This window comes from Protomyctophum parallelum (genome assembly GCF_964188405.1).
Source record: "Protomyctophum parallelum genome assembly, chromosome: 5".
Taxonomy (NCBI): domain Eukaryota; kingdom Metazoa; phylum Chordata; class Actinopteri; order Myctophiformes; family Myctophidae; genus Protomyctophum; species Protomyctophum parallelum.
Window position 1 is genome coordinate 22,893,701 of NC_139702.1, and position 12,839 is coordinate 22,906,539.

Below are 12,839 nucleotides of genomic sequence, written 5' to 3' on the forward strand. Positions count from 1 at the left end.
ATTCTCTTAAAGCGCAAATAACATGCATTTTAAAACTGCTTTTATTAATCATATTGTCTATGTCCCTCAAAGTTATTGTCTCCACCAGCCGAAGGCATGGGGAGAGTATGTTTTGCACTCCGTCCGTCCGTCCGTCCGTGTGTCCGTGTGTCCGTCCGTGACCAGCTAATCTCAGCCACCGTTAACCCGGTCGATGCCAAATTTTGCACACACACTCCCTGGATGCCAACCATGAACCTCTGCCCCAAACTTTCCAGAACGGCCTGTTATAGCGCCACCAGGAGGCCGCTTTGTGCAAAACAAGTTTTTTCACAGTACACCTACAGATTTTGTCCAAACATCACGCAAATTAGTACACAGTCTCTCTAGAGCCATTCAACGAAACGGGTCTTTCAGATTTCTCAGACTCCATCCTGATTGGTTAAGATTGGCTTCCAAAGTTCACAGGAGTGCTCCGTTTCAAACAAAATGCTGCAAATCATGAACACATCGCGTGATTTCCCTGAAATTGTGCACGCACATTCCCACTAGGCCGAGGACGAAATGCCACATGAACAATTTCAACTCAGCCTCAAGGTGGCGCTATAACTGGCCCAAATGTGTTTTTACCTCTAACTGCACGGATCTGTGGATAACCTGGTGGAGACCTGTGCCCAGAAGGGCACTTTTTCTAGTTTCTAATGGTTTGAGCCTCAATCACCACTCTGATATAACCAGGCCTTGTCAATTCTTTCTGGACTTAGCTGCAGTACCACACTGTCCTGAGGTGGAGAGGGTGCTGATATGCAGATTATTTAATATTTTAGTCATTATAATACTCATGCTAGATAAAACCAGGCTTGTTTCCATTCCATGCCAGCTTGGAAAATCAACAATGGTGGACATTGTAAACAAAGTGGAAATGCAAATTTGCAACTGAAGACTGAAGAAATGGAGGAATTATACAAAGTAGGGTGACATTGATGACATCACGATGAGGCCAATTTCCATTAAAACACCCATATGACATGAAGGCTTGATTGTTCAAAATTGGTTATTTGTGGGGATAGAAAACACACATGGGAGCAAATTGAAAAAGTTGAATTTTATGTTATAGGTCCTTTAAAGGTAGGGGACAACTTCAGATACAGTATACAGTCTGATACGAATATCTGTTTCTGTCTTTAATGATTTATTTCTCACTGGACCTTGTATACCATGTTATACATATACACAGTGTTATACTTTTTATTTTTTTATTTAAAATGTATTCCTTTGGGGCTTTTCACCTTTATTTCGATAAAGACAGTGAAGAGAGACAAATAACAGGGGAGAGAGCTGGGGATTCACCGATGCAGCAAATCTGCTGCCGGGCTTTGGAATCGAACCCAGGACACGCTGTCGGGCATCAAAGCCTATGTGATTTTGTTTCTTTATTTACCCAGGGTATAGTAGCTGAACACAAGTGCCCATTTTCAGCAACGCCCTGCACATAGAAACACACACATTAAAACCTGGGAGCTGACCAGTACAACCTCAGTCTTATACTGTTGGCCACTAAGTAGCTCCACTGGAGCAGTTGGATGTTCAGTGCCTTGCTCAAGGGCACTTCAGTGGTGTTGGGTGAGTGATGACCAATCACTTCCCGACCCTGATACTCGGTCGCATTAACTACTTGTGCCTTGTGTGTGTTTTATTTATTTTTTATTCCATCAGTTTATGTAAAGCACTTCCAACCTTATTTTGAAGTGCTTTATAAATATGTATTTTTTTTTAAATTACATTTCATATGAGCTTGAACGAGCACAGTATGAGAACCTCATGTAGGACACTCTTTGGTTGTTTCTAAAACCCACATCAATATAGAGCAATGGGTCAGGCAGTCAGTAACGTGTTTTACACAGATTTTAACATATTCACTTAATTTATCCTTGCCTACCAGTATTTCCTTTTCATGATATTTTTATTTGTTTTATTTCATATTTCTTATAAAGGCATTAGTTGCCAGTTGGTGAGACAGATGTGTGCCTGCACGACCTAGAAAGAAGGAAGCAGAGCAATTTCATGTCTCCTACTTATCTGAAATGTTCAAAATAGTCCATAATGACACTTGACTTGTACCATACGTACATTAATACATTTCTATTGTCCAGGCATGCATGCCAGATGAATGCCTGAGCCTTCTACCGACTTTTCAGGGAAAGTCTTACCTCATATACTAACATGGAAAACTTGCTGGCTGTGGTACTAGTAAATATTGATGTCTGAATGCACTCCTTTCAGTCTCATAATAGCTTTTCATTCAATATGTATTCTATTTATTTACCTGTGTCAGAGATGATCCATATTGAATATGGAAGTCAGGTGGAGTGATAATTGAACCCATAACAGCAAGCGTGATGCTGGCTGAAGTGATAATGTGATATTTTGGGGGAAGTTGATGAAGGGTGCAGATTCAGAAATCTGCAGACATCATTACTCCCTCCCTATATCTATACCGTGGCTTCTCTGATGTCATTAGGAGCCATATCTTTTTTCCCTCTCCCCTATCATTAGATTACCTCCCCCTGCCAGAACATTTAGGAAAGCTACAGTATACTCAGTCATTAGGCAAGCTGTCCTGCCTTGCTTGTCGCACAGGTGGCACACTTTCACCTTGTAATTTGAGACCCAACCAGCTCATCAGGACAGGAAGGAGTATTGAGATATGGATGATGTGTCACCGCCTCTATCGGGAGATCTTTATGTCCTGCACACCCCTCGATTACACAGGCAAATTTAGAGTGCACAGTTGGCAAAGGCGCTGTTCCCTGGGACATATTATCCCACATTATATTCCTGGTTTCTGCCAGAAGCACATCATGACTAGGAGTTGGTACACAGTGATGACAACAAAAGAGATATTCATGATAATAGACTTCATATATAGACATAATAGAGTATATGGAATGACTGCGGCATATTCTTGTCACACTAATTGTTTTAGGTCCCTTTTCAGGGATAGCTTTGTGGCCTGTTTTCACAGACGGTAAACAATTACAACATGGCGTCCCCAGGACAACAAGAACAGAAAAAACAATTATGACAACAACAAGCACTCACTAGTTTATCTAATTAGCCAGGAAAAGACAGGATATAATTTGGCATGAAGGAAATTAACCAGTTCATAAAAAGGGACAAAATAAAACATTAGTGTTTCATGTCATTTACACAAGGTAATTGAATAAACACAAACTCAACTTCATATCACAAGAAGACAGGTGTTAAAGAGTGGGGGAAATTATTTACTATGCAAGCTATCCAAAATTGCAGTATATTTGAAAAAACTAAAAATCCAAATGAGTCTTGCAGGAGAGGAGTGAGGGATAGAATAAAGTCACTCCAGAGAATGGCTTTGCCATGAGGAAGAGGAGTAGGCAGCAGGAGCATAGGTTCCATTCCAGTGAGACATCTTTGAAATGCCCCCATAATGCAAGCTCAACGTCTCTGTTTGTAGAGTCTGTTTGAGTTCGTTCCCCATGATCCACATTGAGTCCCTTCAGTGGGAGGATGAACATCTAGACTAGAGCTGCCTGTATGGATAAATTGTTTTGATGGAAGAAAGCTTGCCATCTGTAGTAAAGGAAGGGGATATCGGTGTTGGCTGTTCCCGTTTATATGGCGAGGATAATTCTCCAGGGAGGCGGTACTCTGAGAAAGATGAAATGTTAAGTCAATTTGGAGAGATCAATACCTAGGAGCATTCAAAAGCAATTATGTTTTTATTTTGTAAAGACAGTCATCTTGCATTTTGAATGCCAAAGTTTCTGGACCGTTGTAGCAATACTGCCAACAGTCTTTATCAGTTGGCACAACAAAGTAAATATTTGATCACAGGAAATAGCCATGCTATATTTCAAAGGCCTACATCAACACTATCACAAACACCAACAAGGTCATTTCCTGGGACAGTCTTAAAAAAAAGGCCGAAGCTCAAAGCTTATTAATGCCTATCCTTTGCGTAGCCAGACAGAGTTGAGCCTCAGGGGCCACCATAGGCTGGCTGCACTGTCACTTCCTGGCCAATCAGTGGGAGTATTTAAAGGCCCTGCAGGTTAACAAACACACGTTTCTTGATGTTGGCTGGGGGTCTGTGACCTGGGTTTTTCTGGGTTTTTCCTTTTCCCTGCCTGGGTGAGTAACACAACAGCACATTGATGTTTTGATTGTTTAAATCAGGATTTTTATTACCGTAATTTCTGGACTATAAGCCGCACCTGAATATAAGCCGCACCAGCCAAATTTAGGGAAAATCCCATATACAAGCCGCACCAGACTATAAGCCGCACCGGACTATAAGCCGCAGCTACGTTAGCTCAGAGCCTGAGATGGCTCTGCGTTAGCTGTAAAAATCCATAGATTAGCCGCACCGTTGTATAAGCCGCAGGGTTCAAATCATGGGTAAAAAGCCGCGGCTTATAGTCCGGAAATTACGGTAACTATTGTTTGTGACTACTACCCAGGTTGAGGCACTGTATATGTCCGAGTCCTAAAGTGACGAGTCATGTACCGAGAGGGGGATGGTGTGAATGAACACAAACACTCCAAGGTTGAAGGTATATACATCCATTCAATTTGTTAGACAATGTGATTTATTTGTGTTTGTATACTGTACTAAATGGTTGTTGTTATCCACTCCCTAGTTCTCACCACTGCTATTTTTGTTTAGCCTGAGTTTTATCATTTGCTTTAATTTATTGTTTATTGCATGCTGTGTTTTAACTTGCTGTGTGTGCGTGTGCGTGCTTATAGTCCCTTTAGTTGTCAGTTGGGTGAATGTTAGCTTTCCTATAGCTCCCCCTGTAAATGGTCAACTGCTGCCAATTGGTTTATTGCATTTATGGTGATACTTTTCTAGGACGTTGTTGTTTTTTAATTGGGCACCTATAATATTATAAACTGCTGTATTATTTATATTGACATACTTTCATGTCTTTAACTTAAATAAACTCATGTGTTTGGGGAAAACTCTGTCTCAAACCTCATTGGTGAATTTGTGTGGGGAACCCGGTTTACGTACTATTCATTATTTTCCTTGATAACTCAAGGTGGCGTAGTCATACTACGGTATATAACATTAACAGTAAATTCCTGGCTGCACCCGGTTACATTTGTACATGTCATTGTTTTTCTCTAACATATTTTAAACTCATAATGAATGATCCCCCTATATAATAACTTTTACATTCACATTCCTTCCATTGTTCATTAACCGAACACTCAACATTATTCAGTATTTACCTTAGAAAATTCATTCTTATACCTCCAATCACAGTATTATTTACCTACATATCACACATGCATGCATTCATATACAGTATACATACACATACACACATAAATCACTTATCATATCTGTATTTCTCCAAAAGCCACATCTTATACCATTGGTCCGATATCTCAAACCCTAACCTCCCACGGGGCAGCACACCTAAACCTAACCTTAACCCTCTCCCAACCCTTAACGCACCCCTCACCAACCTTAATCCTGTCGTCTTAACGCACCCCTCAGCAACCTTAATCCAAGTCGGACCAATGCTATATCTAACCAATGCTATGTCTAACCAAAGTATGCCTCCCACAACTTGTACCTTTTCTTAAATAGCCTAGAATTAAATTATTGCACTGCTGGACATTCTCTGGTAATTCATTCCATAGCTTTACTCCACTGACAGATATGCACATGCTCTTCAGAGTGGCACCAAACTGTTTAAAATGTTGCTCCCTTCTTTAAAGTTCAATTTCTGAATATTTCTTGGTAGTAATGTATGCCTTGCCTTGTTGAGACATCGTGTGTGTGTGTGTGTGTGTGTGTGTGTGTGTGATATACCTCAGTCACAACTAAACTAGCCACCCTTTTGATTTGTACACCCATACATTAATAAATAACAGACCATATAAATGATTTAGAATTGTGGTGTTGCTTGGGTTGCCTGGGAGAGAGAACATCACACAGTAGCAGAGGGTTCATTACTTTCAGTTCACATGTAATTGACGGAGAGCTAAGAAACCCAATAATGCTTGAAGAAAACCCCAGAACGCATACCACCAGAATATGAAATGTTAATGCTGTGTAAAGCCGGCCTGTCCTTGTACTTTGTCGATCACATGATGGCATTGGGTGCCAAAAACAGCCTATCTACAGTACAAGCCCACACAGCATCCTGAAGTGATGTCCTGTGAGCTTGCATGTTGATCTACAATTTTCACAAAAGACTGACCAGTTCTTACCCTGTGACTTTGTCTTTTCTCTATGCTCCATTCCCTCACATCCCTCCAGTGCGCTGGTAGACGTCAGCTGTCCATCTGTCACATGCCCCTGCCATGATGAAGCACACCACTCAGGACCAGTGTTGGGTCATTGCTCTTAATACGGCGCATCCTCATTCAGGTGACTATGACACACTTTCCACAATGGCATTTGATACCAGAAACTGATACGCCCTTATAGAGTGTCAATGTTTGAGTGGGGTGGTAAACAAACAAATAAAAAACATGGAACCTCTGTGCAGACAGTAAAATGTGTTCAGTGTTAACTCTTTATACTAAATGTAGAAATAGGCCACTCTCAGTTAATGGTGCAACCTATGTCTCCTGCATGAAATAGTAGCTTTTCTGCTCCCTTCTTTGCCTCCCGGTTGCTGCCTGCACCAAGTACGAAACACTGATGTTGGACTACCCCATCACACCCTTCCCACTCACTTAGATCAGCTAACACAGGATTTATATAAGTGTCTATCCCTACACACCACCCTGGACAGTGCTCAACGCAGGTCCCAAACTCTTCTCCCTCCTGGCTCCCAAACTGTGGAATAAACTCAACAGTGCAGTCAGAACTGCAGCGTCCCAATTTTCCAGATTCCTCATCCTCACCCTCAGCACATCACTCTCCCTGTACCTCTTCTTGACACGTTTTTCTTGTCGTGTCTTTGTTTCTTAGATTTGTTTTTCTTGACAACCTGTTTTCATATTATTTAGAGACTTATACTAGGTTCGTTGTTTACCTGGTAGTTTTGTACAGATCATTGTTTTTCTGGTTTCCTTGTTATACACGGTTCTCTGCACTGTTTTATTGCCTTGTTATTGTTTGACTGAGTGACTAGTAGGCTACTCCGGTGTCATACCTTACCAGGGTTTACAAATGAAGAGCAAGATGACTTCGGACTTCCTATACCACCATGCTTTTACCTACCCTCACTGTTTTACATAGCCTACTGACAATTTTGTATCTTTTATTTACATCTATTCTGATTTCTGTCTATTATTATTATTATCCTCGCACAAAAATACATCTCTTTGTTCCTGTTCGGGGGTAAACATGACAGACTAATGAAAAAGAAGGGTTTAGGCCGAGGTTCCAATCCTCCCACCCCTTAAAGCAGGACATGACGTAGTCAGGCATATTCAATTCCAGGTACTACATAATACAAAATGATTTTCTGTTTTAACAGAAGAAACCATATTTGAAGAGATGGGACTGCACTCTAACCTATCAATCTTGAATAAACAGCATTGTGAATAATACAAATCATAGCAGAGCATGCCATCGTTCCCCTGTCATCAAAAAAAATAATATATATACCTGTTTCCGGGAGTCACAAAGCCTTTCTGCAGTGATTGCATTACCTGAAGAGGTGCAGTAGCCTATGCTTGAAGCACTGGGGATCCTCACTTTGTTGAGATGGAGGGGCTGCACTCAGTTTTGCTCCCGTTTTTCTCCCCTGGTTCATCTTCATCCGTGTAGCTGAAAGCAATGAGGCAGAGAGGGTACAAGATTATCTAAGTAGTAGTATAGTATAAATGGGCCTACTGGCTAAATAACTCATTTTTAGGGGTTAAGGCATTGTAAAAAACGCAAAAAAAAAGTCCATGACTGTATAATAGTTACTTGACTTTAATACAGTAGATTAATTGTGTTGAATGTGTGAAAATAGTGGAAAAAGAAAAAGTTATTTTGTTTTGCTTGATGCAGGGGCTTCTCATTTTCATTTGAGCATTTCAAGCACACAGCCTATTAATATGAAGAGTGGTCCATCCCTATAGCTGTTCTAAGGTACTTCAGTTTGCAGACGATATGGCTAGTTACGCAGAAATGTGAAAATTGGATTGCCTAATGTCTTTGAACTTGATGCAACATTGTAAAGTGCCTGTTTATTTTTGCCTAACATTGCCCTATAGGCCCTTGAAGTGGCCCTTTAATAGGCTACTATAGTCATTAAGCTACTAATATAAACATAATAGTAATTACTGTGAAGTGGGTCATGTTTGCATGTTTGGAATTGTAACAACTGAAATCAATATCAGTATTCGGATCTAACCTTTAGTCAGTTTAGTGCACACAGGCTGCATTAAGGTGGCCCCTGGCCAGCCAGTTGCCCATATATGCCCTAGTCTAGAGCAATTTACAATTTAGGCATTTAGCAGACGCTCTTAATCCAGAGCGATTTACATTAAGCAAGAACAAAAAAAGCATGGGAATACATTACATAAAAACATTTATCAAGAAACATGCGTAAGCTAAGAAAGTAACAGTGGAATATCCTGCTACCCTAATAGACAGCACAGCCGTTGCCGTCCGTTTATCCGTCCGTGGTCTATCTCCGACCGAGCCACACTATTGGCACACATCTCTCCATGCCAGAAAAAATCTGCACGTTCCCACAATCCAGCTAGGCTACATTTTACCGAAGGAACTGTCATATTTACTGTACAGATATTGTTTTTACATCACCACACGATCCCACGGGCAAAGTTGCTGTGACGTCATAATCGTCACACTTCTCCACCAGCACAGAGGCCAGCCATCCGAAGGACCCTCCCCCTTTCACTGCTCCTGTGTGTGATGTGACCTGTGAACTACACACTACTGTCTGCACTGTCTGTAGACTCGCCCACTCCAACAACAAACAAGTTAACAACGACTCATGCTTGGACTGAAATACTCTGCCATCACCCCCCAAAAAACGCATCATGCCAAAAAGAAAACGCACCGCACTTTCTGAACTCACGCGTGACGCCAAACATTTGCGAGCCAGTCGCGCAAACGAAACCGAAGCATCTGAACACATTTAATCGTTTGCACGCCCGTGCATCATTGCTTCTTTATGTGCTTGCGTGCCCATTTCCCAACTCTGTGATTTATCCATACATCGCTGTGTGTGTGTGTGTGTGTGTCGCGTCGCTCTCCAGCTGCAATTGCGAGTGTGCGCTGAACCCATCCCATGGACCCATGCACATTATTAGTCGCCTATATTTACTACAGTACCTACACGCTGGGCCCAGTGTGTGTGTGTGTGTGTGTGCGCCCTCCCTCCCCCATGGCGCTGGTGGCGTGGAATGTTCATCTAAAAGGGAACAGTACTCTTTGAACCTCACGACGGCCATTTACACAAAGCACGACCGTTCAGTTACTCAATTAAGACATCTGTTCAAAACGTTTTTTAATTGTTCCAGCCTACACAGATCTATTCAGGCCCATTCAATTAATCTATCTCTACATTAGTTGCCTGTTCAAAACTATTTTAACATTCACCTCAACTACGCTCTATGAAATCATTGTCGCAGCCTGGGCCCAGTGTTTGTGTGTGTGTGTGTGTGTGTTTGTCACAGTGTGTGTGTGTGTGTGTGTGTGTGTGTGTGTGTGTGTGTGTGTGTGTGTGTGTGACTGTGTGTGACACACCTCACAAACGCCTCTGGCCACAGGTAACTACACACTAATATCATTACCCACATAGTAGTACCAACTTCACAAATATTTAAATTGACTGCATTAATGCAACAGCAGCATTATTACATAACTATTGCACCACAGATGTTAACATTAGCTCTCATAACAACATACAATTTACTTTTCTCCCCTACCATCTCAGCTCCCAGCCATGAGGACAGGACAACTACCACATCACCCCCAGAAACACACATCAGACCACGAAGAAAACGCACATCACTTTCAGCAGATACACGCGACGCCACACAGAAGCGTTCCACTCGCGCAACAGCACCAGAAACAGGTAATAGTTTTCACGCCCGTGCACTTTCTGTTCTTGAATGCACTTTCCTATTCTCCATTTTATCAACGTGTGTGTGTGTGTGTGTGTGTGTGTGTGTGTGTGTGTGTGTGTGTGTGTGTGTGTGTGTGTGTGTGTGTGTGTGTGTGTGTGTGTGTGTGTGTGTGTGTGTGTGTGTGTGTGTGTGTGTCACTTGCACTTTAATGCAACAACACCATCATTAAATAACACTTCTTCCATTGATGACCTACACTTGCAGTTTATCATGACTTCTAACAACACAATATTCACATTTCACCACTAACTTCACAGCTCAGCACCATGAGGCCAGCCACCACACAAGGACACACACCCGCTCATTGGAAACGCCTCTGGCCACAGGTAACTAACTACTCATCTTCTCCCATTACCCCTGTACTGCACTTTTGCTGACCACACACACATGTCATAACATGCACACATTTCACAACTCCCATCATTTCTTTTTTTCTAATATATTTTTTATCCCACGATTTTGTAACCCATTTTTCACCCCTGTGTCAATCATCTAATGTGATCCTGGGCTCTACACACCCTCCACCAACCTGGGGAGAGCAACGGACTTAACTCATGCTTCCTTCATGCTTGAGTGTCCAAGTTGCTCCTTTACACCTGACAGGGGGGAGTTTCCCTGGTTGGACGTAGCGCGTGGAAGGAACACGTTATTCCAACCAGTTCCTTTCCCCTCCATCAGGCGCCCCGGCTGGCCAGGGGGAGGCAGTTTAGAGACCAGGATTACTGCATGTTTTTGTGAGGGTACCTACCCTAGGGGACACGGGGAGAACATGCAAACTCCACACAGAAAGGCCCTTTCGCCAACCCCGCCTTCGGGTATGGGCACTGATGACGCGGAGGAGGAAACACGCCGCCAGCACCCACAGCGCCCCGAGCGGGAATCGAACTCCCATCATTTCTAATAACTCATTAATGCTCTCCTATCTACCTTCACAGAACCACAATCACGCATGACCAGACAAAAGACAACACACTTCAGAAAAGCCTGGACACCTCCTCAACAACTTACACACAGCAATCCATTACAGACACCTAGGATGGACTCGGTCTGCATTTCATGCCATGCTCTCATGTTCCCCTGGGAGAAGTCAAAAGGTCCTGTTGGAAAGAAAACATTCAGTGCCTGTTGCCGTTATGGCCAAATTCAACTCAAACCATTCATGGACCCACCTCCTGCACTAGCATCTCTGTTTGCCAGAACGTCACCACAGTAAAGGGACTTCTTTGACAACATCAGACATTACAATGGCTTGGTTTCTATGGCTTCTAAGTCTGTGTCTGGCACAAAAATGAACTTCAGAGGACGTGGCCCACAACCATTCAAGATGAGTGGCCAGATGTACCACCTCATTCCCTCAGCAGTCTTTCCTGACAACACACACAAACCCAAATACTCACAAATCTTTGTCTATGACCAAGACAATGAAATTAAGAACCGCCTTCATCACGCAAGGGGAGATGGAGTTATTAGGGAAGACACTTTGACCTTGATTCAGGATGCCCTGAAAACAGTTAATCCTTTAGTCAGGTCCTTTAAGAGCGGAGCGGAAATGTTCAACCTCAACCCAAGTGAGGACTTCACCATTGTGTTCAAGGCCAAAAACTCACAGGGAGCACACAAACGTCATCTTAATCCAGATGTGACTAATGTGGTTATTCTGGCACCCGGGGAACAAACACAGCCGAGGGATGTTGTACTCTACAGAACTTCAGCTAATGCACCTCATCAGAGACAAACGACACAAATCAATGCACTCCATCCTATGTATGATCCAACCGCCTATCCCATAATCTTGCCACATGGAGATGCCGGCTACAGCATTGATAATCGCATTATGAAAGTTCATGCAACTTCAACCACACAAAAAGTCAGCCTTCAAGAATTCTTCCGATTCCACATACATCCCAGAGCTACCTCCTTCAACACTCTACTGAGGTCGGGGAGACTTGGCCAAGAGTACTTTTGCGATCAGTAAAGCAAGATAGAAAGCTGCCGGATGATCTTCTACAGGAGGAAGGAACTGCAAGACAAATACAGGGTACATCAGTATTCAGGTCTGTCTGACATCCTGGCTACTCAGCAAACCCAGCCAGGACAGACTGAGGCTGCCCACATTGGTCAACGCATCATTCTTCCAGCTAGCCACACTGGGAGCCCCAGATACCTGTACAAGCACTATCTTGATGCCCTTGCAATAGCAGCCAGATACAAGAACTTTGACTTATTCATCACCATGACTAGTGCAAACCCACGGAGTGACGGTGTTCTGCAAAACCTCTTTCCAGGACAGCAGCCCAATGACAGACCAGACATTGTTAACAAAGTACAAGTGCCACATTAATGTTGAATTTGTCGGCTCCTTTCAGTACCTCTACAAGTACATCCATAAGGGAGTTGATGTTGGCACTGTCACCATTGAAGATAAGGATGAGATCTCCAGATTCATCAATGCTAGGACAATTGATGCTCATGACGCACACTGGAGAACAATGGAGTACAAAATCCAGGACAGAGTCCCTGCTGTCTTCAGTCTCGCTATCCACACAGAAGGCCAGCAAAATGTCATCTTCACAGAAGGCCATGCACAGGAGGCCCTGACAGCAGCCAAACCCACTACATTACTGGCCTTCTTCCAGCTAAATGTCAGTGACCATCACGCAAGGCAATATCTGTACATGGACATCCCAGAACACTACACTTGGAATTCAGACAGCCACATGTGGAAGGAAAGATCTCCAACATCCAAGCACACGCACATT

General features: G+C 42.8%; 1 long non-coding RNA gene across 1 annotated transcript; it reads left to right on the forward strand.

Annotated features, from left to right (window-relative positions):
• Positions 1–9,708: 9,708 nt before the first annotated feature.
• On the forward strand, positions 9,709–11,962 carry LOC310858893. Its single transcript, XR_014569244.1, has 3 exons — positions 9,709–10,028; positions 10,338–10,406; positions 11,016–11,962. It is a non-coding gene; the product is annotated as an uncharacterized lncRNA (long non-coding RNA).
• Positions 11,963–12,839: the final 877 nt, after the last annotated feature.